This window comes from Delphinapterus leucas, chromosome 11 (assembly GCF_059928025.1).
Source record: "Delphinapterus leucas isolate spDelLeu-1000000601 "Yukka" chromosome 11, BTC_Dleu_Yukka2, whole genome shotgun sequence".
Classification (NCBI taxonomy): Eukaryota; Metazoa; Chordata; class Mammalia; order Artiodactyla; family Monodontidae; genus Delphinapterus; species Delphinapterus leucas.
The window spans coordinates 66235684-66242798 of record NC_143139.1 but is presented as its reverse complement, the minus strand read 5'-3'; the positions used below and the strand labels follow the sequence as shown (position 1 = coordinate 66242798).

The window sequence follows — 7115 nt, the reverse complement described above, 5'->3', positions numbered from 1 at the left end:
GATTTATAGACGTCCTCCTGATACTCTTCATTGAATCACCTTGCATTCACGGTGGTGAGAAATATGCTAATAGTGTTGGTTCTCTTCAGTTCAGAGACTGGGACAGTCTGAGCCTTCATGTGGCCAAGTCAAGAGCAGCTGGACAATGGTCCCAAAGTGATACCATGCCACATTCCAACAAGGTTTTCTGCAGCGCCCAAGCAGTAGTCCCAAGCAGCCGCTCTGCTCAGCAGCAGCACTCTGACCGGGGAACTTGGTGGAACCCTCAAACGAGGATTTCTGCTGGCCCTAGAACCTGACTTGCCCACCCAGGCAAGTAGCTGAGGAGAGAATCTCCCGGCCCCGTCTCACCAGAGGAGCAGACACCTGGAAGCTGTGCGGCCAACAGCACAGGAACTGAGAGGTGGGTGGGTGGGGCTGACAGCCTCTCAAGAAAAGCCACAATCACGTGGAGGGTTCACACGCTACCGTCCAGGTTGGGGGGAATTAACTCAGAGCCGAGGCTGAGGGTAGTTCCTGGCCCATCCTGCCTGGAAAGCCTGGCTTTTTTTTTTTTTTTTTAACATTTGCCAAAATAAAACAACGGTAACATATAATACATGCACTAAATTACAAGAGTAATACTTGTATTTGCGTGTTTTAAATACAACTAATTTCCGGTTACCATTCCCAGATGCCTAGAAGAAAAACCAAATTTTCTTTCTCAGTTTCAAGGAGGTAACATTCATTTCACTTGGTTGAATAAAATATGCTATTCAGAATTAGCCACATTCAAGGTTAAGGCCACAATCCTCCAGACTGACAATTCAGTTCAAGACTTGACACCAACTGCAAGTTTGGGGATTTCTCAAAACTATCATCAGTTTCAATAATTCACTAGAATGACTCGCAGAATTCAGGAGTAAGGTATACCTGTGATTATAGTTTTATTATAGCCAAAGGACACAAATCAAAACCAGCCAAAGGAAGAGATGCACAGAGCTGAATCTGGGATTGGGTGGGCTCCAAATGTGAAGCTTCTGTGTCCTCGGGGACATCTTACCCTTCCCAGCATCGAGATGTGGTAATCTGTACATGAAGTACTGCCAACCTAGGAAGTTCATCTGAGCCTCAGTTTCCAGAGTTTTTACTGACACCTTATTACGTAGGTATGATTGAAGTACTGCCCATGTGGTTGTACTCAGTGTCTACTCCTTTCCACTCCCCAGAGTTCAGGCTGAAAACCCATGGCTCAAAGTCTCAATCCTTTCATCAGATGGTTGGTGTTTGAGTGTGCCCAGACTCCATCTCAAGTCATCTTGCTAACATAAAGTATCCAGGGTGATGGAGACACCTCATTACCATAAAATATCAGGTGTGTTCTGAGAGACCCACCATGAATAACAAAGTTGTTCTTATTACACGGGAAATTCCATGGGTTTAGAGTTTCCTTCCCAGGAGCAGGGACAAGGACAGACTGCTCTTTGGGTAAAGTTAATTCTTCACTATGTATATGCTTAATACTAATATTTATAAATTGTTGAGCACCTACAATGTGGCAAACACTTTATATATTATTTCTAATTCTCACTAGGATTACTATGATAAAATTTTATGTCACATTTTGATAGTTAAGAAACTAAATGTTTTACCTTACCCAAGACTGTAATCTAGTATGTAGCTAACCTATAATTAGAACCCTGATCTGTCTGGCTTCAAAGATCACACCCTTTCTACTATCTCTAGCTTCATTTTATTGTCAATAAATATAAACAGACACTATATGTTCCACCATGATCCGCATTCCAACATCTCCTATGGCTGCTCATCCATCCAAATATTCAATACCTTTCTGCCCTTTTTTTAAAGGTAAAAATACCTAAGTTATACTCCATAGATAAGAACTTGGAGTGATAACAATATACTGTAAATTATTGCAGGTAAGGGAAAGTGCCTATGTAGTAAAATTTAAGAGATGCATTTTTCAGTGTTCTCCAATTGTAAGGAACAGAAAACACATCTGGATAACCTGCAAAAGGAAATTTCTTGGAAAGCTATGAAGTAATTCCTAGAATTAAAGAAGGTGCCAAGGAACCAAGTATTAAAATTCCCTGGGCAGAGGGGCCATTGGTTTAGTTTGAGTTATGTCCCTATATCTTGACAGTCATAAGCAGTCTTCACGAAAAGGAAGAGGGGTAATTCCCCATAGAAAAATCAAAGTGCTGCTGTTGTAAGGAGGAGGAATGTATGCTTAAGGGAAGGAAAAAACAGAAAAAGAGATTTTATCACCAAGGAGAATTAGTACTAGTGGAAGTATATACACACAAACAAGAGAGACAATAATCACACTCTCCATGGAAAGATTAAAGAAAAAAAAAAGCCCTAACTTTTATGTATGCAGAACAAATTAAAGAAAAGACTCACGATATTATGTTAGTGGTAGTGGAGAAACTGGCTTAGATAAATGAAGTTCTGAATTACTAAAATATACCAAAACTTGAACTGCTTTGTCTGATTTTTCCATGGTGCTTTAAAATATAAAATAGTGTCAGTAGCGAGTGTGCCACAAAGGAGATAGCATCACACCTCCCTTAATAAATATATAATGTACATAAAAGCAGGGTGCTTGCTAAGAAAATATAGCCTTAAGATACACCCTCCCTCTCCAGTTTTCCATTTCTACCAGGGTTGCTGTTCTGTGTAGTGGATTCATTGCAAAAACGGTCTCAATTTCTAACCGTCTCTCTGCCACCCTTTTAGAGATATGACTTTCCAGTTCCTTCCATGAAGACCTGGAGTCTGTCTCCCAGCCTTGGCTCCAGGCTATAGACTTGTGGCTTGCTTTGGTCATAAGTATGTTGCCATAAGCCAAGTAATTCCAGTTCTGAGCCTAGGTCTCAAGGGGCCTTGTACACTTCTGCTTGCTTTCTTGGATTCCTGCCACCACAATGAGAGTAAGTCCCTTTAGCCTTTAGCTAAAGGGAAGTGAGAAAACCTTGGGGGTGAGCAGAGTGGCTCCTGCTGGGGCCATCCTAGAAGAACCAGCTCCTAGCTGGCCTCCCAATTGGCTGAAGAAGCAGAAGCAAGACCAATTCAGATTGGCTGAGCCCAGCTGAGATCTGCAGTACACCAGCCAAGTCCTGTACTCATAACAAAAGAAATCAATGTTTATTGTTGTATGTTTCTCTGAAGTGTCCTGTTTGTTATTTACAGGGCAATATTGGGGCCATGGGTAACTGATTTGCCTCCTGCTGTCTAGCAGCTACTAGAGGGAAGACTCAGAGGCCTGCTCTGGTTAGTCCATGTTTTCCCTTGCCAATACTCACAAATAAATAAAAAATGAGAAGTAAATTATACTATTTGACCATCATGTTTTCATGAAGCATTAAGAGGAATACAGGCAAACCGACTAAATTTTACAAAGCCAACTTTCACGTACAAACACATAACCACTGCCTAAATTTACTTGATCACTGTCAACTTTCCTCTACACTTTGTGGTTTCCTAGACCCAGGCACAATGTTTACTTAAAATAAAATTCTCATTAGTAGGTATCTTAAAAACATATAGCTGTGAGTACATTTTTAAAAAGATGTTTTCATTAAAAATTATTTGCTTATATGATAAGTATAAAAACTGTTCCTTTCTAATCCAGACAACAAGCCAAAAGAACCTCCTCAAGCTTGCAGATTACTTTTCCTGAAAAAGAAAACCGTATGAAACTTGAAATCAGAGCTGAGAATTAAAACTTTAAATTTTCCAGGTGATATTTATTAATATCTATTGAATTGCTAATGGGACATTCAGAACTATATATACCCATATACTTCCGTCTTTTTTTTTTTTTTGTGGTACGCGGGCCTCTCACTGTTGTGGCCTCTCCTGTTGCGGAGCACAGGCTCTGGACGCGCAGGCTCAGCGGCCATGGCCATGGCTCACGGGCCCAACCGCTCCGCGGCATGTGGGATCTTCCCGGACCAGGGCACGAACCCGTGTCCCCTGCATCAGCAGGCGGACTCTCAACCACTGCGCCACCAGGGAAGCCCCCTTCCGTTTTATTTTTATAGATCTTGGACTCAGCTTCTTTTATTAGGTTCCTTCTGGAGCAGAAGTTGCTCAGCACCTTGCATCCTCACTCATAAATCTTTTCTGTTTTTATTTGCTCCAGCTAAAATCTCTACAGAGATTTTTGAGTCTCTTCCTTTCCCAAATCTTTCCCTACCTTCATCTTTTTCTTAAATAAATCAAGATAATTTTAAAAGAAAATGAATAACCCCTCTTAAAGGAAGTGATGAGTTTATAGTTTCCAACTGCCTTTTACCTGAGTGCTCCGTGGCATGCTAGTTTTTTCTCTTTACTCCACATGGTAGCAAATTTTTATAACTGGTTAATACATAATCATTGGAAACCAGATTATATTCTGGATAAGCTAGAATGAAAGGAGTCAATTTCCTGAATACAAATAGATGACATTTTTCTCTTTGAATACTATGATACCAAGTTTTTAATTATGGACTTTTTATTGTAGTTTGCACCCTTATCAAATAATTGTTTTCCACCCAATTCTTAGAGCAGCATTCCCAAAGGACTGAATTTGTTAATACACATTTGATAGAGAGCTATTTTGTTTTGCTCATTTACATGTTTAAAAGAAGCGACTGGGATAGAAAATATATCCTGTGCCCCACAGCAATGACGAGAAAGAGGAGCTGCTGCAAGTGGGGAGTGAGGGGAGAGTTTGTGCGCTGGAATAGGACATACAAGTATTTCAGAAAGAGAGCAATGGAGAAGTCCAAGGACAAATTGACAATTTGTCTTTTAAGGTGAAAATATGCCTCATGAATATCTGATTGGGGATTTGGGAGGGTGATGGGAATGAAAGGAGATATGCAGATCTTGTGTCGAAAAGGTCCTCTTGGCTGTAGGAGGTCTTTCCTTGAGACAGTTGGTACACCAGGGTCTACGACTGTGGAATGGTAAAGGTTGTTTTCAAAGAAGGCCTGAAAGAGGAAAAGGATAAAAAGAAGATAATATCTAGGGACAGTCAAAGAAGTTAGCATCTTGGGAACAGCTAGAGAGCTGGGCCTAAAAATACAGATTGAAAAGAAGAGACAAAAAAAAAGACTATTACTTGGGTCTGGCCTGGAGAAGAATGGCAAATATGGTCAAGTGTGTGAGTGAATTAAAGAAGTAGAAAAGAGAAGTCAGTTAAGAATATACCTGTGACCTTATCTGGGTAGGATCAAGCTCCTATGGAAACCCAAAGGAAGGCTAATAAATCATCACCTGGACCCAGAACAGGAATGAGAAGTTGAATGGGCTATTCGAAATTCTGAGACTGCACTTGCAGAGTAAAGGGGAGCAGATATACAGCATATGAAATTATTGAATTGTGTCAAAAGACATGGCATTAATCAGGCTTATGGCCTTGCATCATAACCCTTGGGTGTAGTTTCTTCTCTTATAAAATGAAAAGGTTGCACGAACTCATCCCTTAGATGTCAGCTCTCATGTCCAAGGAATCTGACACTCTCGTAAAACCCTGGTTGCATTTAATCTGTGGACCCATGTTTCTCAATGGTGGGGGCGATATTTGGCAATATCTGGACATTTTTAATTGTCATAACTTGGGGAACGCTACTGGCATACACTAGGTACAGGGCAGGGATTCTGCTACATATTCCACAAGGAACAGGGTACCCCTCCTCTCCCATCAAGGAATTGTCTAACCCACAATGTCTATAGTGCTGAGGTTGAAAAACTCTGTTATAGGCCAAAATTTATTTACATCCAATTCTTGTTTACCAATCGTTTAGTTCTTCAGCTCCTCTAATTGGTATAGAAAATACTGGCATTAGCATTCCATTAGAGAGAACAGGCATAAGCTGGGATCATTCTGAAGGAAGAAAGCTTACCCTTGAAACGATCCACTGATGAAGCAAAAATGTCACAACTATATTTATCATAGGATAGCAATGGAAATGTTGTGTCCTTAATTCTCTAATGAGGCCTATTCAGCTGTGGGAGCAGATTTTAGGAGCCAGGAGATATGGATTCCAGTGTGTTCTGTTGTTAACTCATAGTCATCGGACTAAGTCACTCAGTCACAGAGATTTGATAGTAGTATAGAATTAATATCTGTTTTATCTTACATCAGGATTGCTATAAAAATCAAATGAAAGGAGATCTGAAAGTGACTTGAAAAGTTAAAAGTGCTAGAACTATATAAAAAGTGATTTATGCTTATGTTTGACATTATTTCAAGCATATTCTCTAGCTAAATCTTGTGATATATGAAACTGAGCTCAACAAAAATTTGAATTCCAATTTGGAAAAGCACTTTAATAGATATTATCCCTACTACAGACAGGAAAACAAAACAATAAAGTTTCTGTTCACTAAGTGCTGAAAGTCTACTGTGGGAAAGGTATCAGTTATCTATTACCACAATAAGGCTGCACAATAAACCATTACAGAACCCTAAGTGTCCTACAGCATTAAATCTTTATTGCTCACCTGTCTAGGATCAGCTGAGGTTTAGCCAGGTGGCTCTGTCTTGGCTTAGCTCACTCATATATCTGAAGATTGGCTAGCTGTCAACTAACCTAGGACGCCTTGGCTGGGGCAATTGGCTCTGCTTCATGTGTGCTCATCCTTGTGTAGATTAGCCTTGAGCATGTTCTCATGTTAGTAGTACAGGGCAAGCTTCTGTTTACAACTTGTGTGCTACCGTCCCACTGGTCAAAGCAAGTCATGTGACTGAGCTCAAAGTGTGGGTGCAACCTTTCACCCACAGTGAGTGGACACTGTAAAGTTACATGGCAAATGATGCAGATGCAAGGAGTGGTCATGATTTGGGCCAATGATGCAATCTACATTAGGAAACAAACATAGATACTGGATGATGAAGAGTTACATTCATACCTGATGGAGAGGATTATACGTCATTGAAATTTTCTGAACTTTGAGTTGGATGAAATTACTGAGTGTAACTCTGAGTTGACTTCCTTGAAGGGGTAATGATTTTGTTTCATGTCTAAGAAGAAAGGCATTCACAAATGTTTAGTGGTGAAAGGGATGGATGGTGGAAAAGTCCCTTTCTCCCTAAATCTATATGGAATTGTATGACTCACTCT

The 7115-nt window shown here is 40.3% G+C and overlaps 1 protein-coding gene across 1 annotated transcript in view; it reads right to left on the bottom strand.

Annotated features, from left to right (window-relative positions):
* Positions 1–285: 285 nt before the first annotated feature.
* Positions 286–7115, bottom strand: part of METTL25 (methyltransferase like 25) — a 154240-nt gene continuing 147410 nt past the window's right edge. Inside the window, exon 12 of the mRNA XM_089921079.1 lies at positions 286–7115. This exon is cut by the window's right edge and continues 45392 nt beyond it. The gene's annotated coding sequence lies outside the window, so the exon portion shown is untranslated.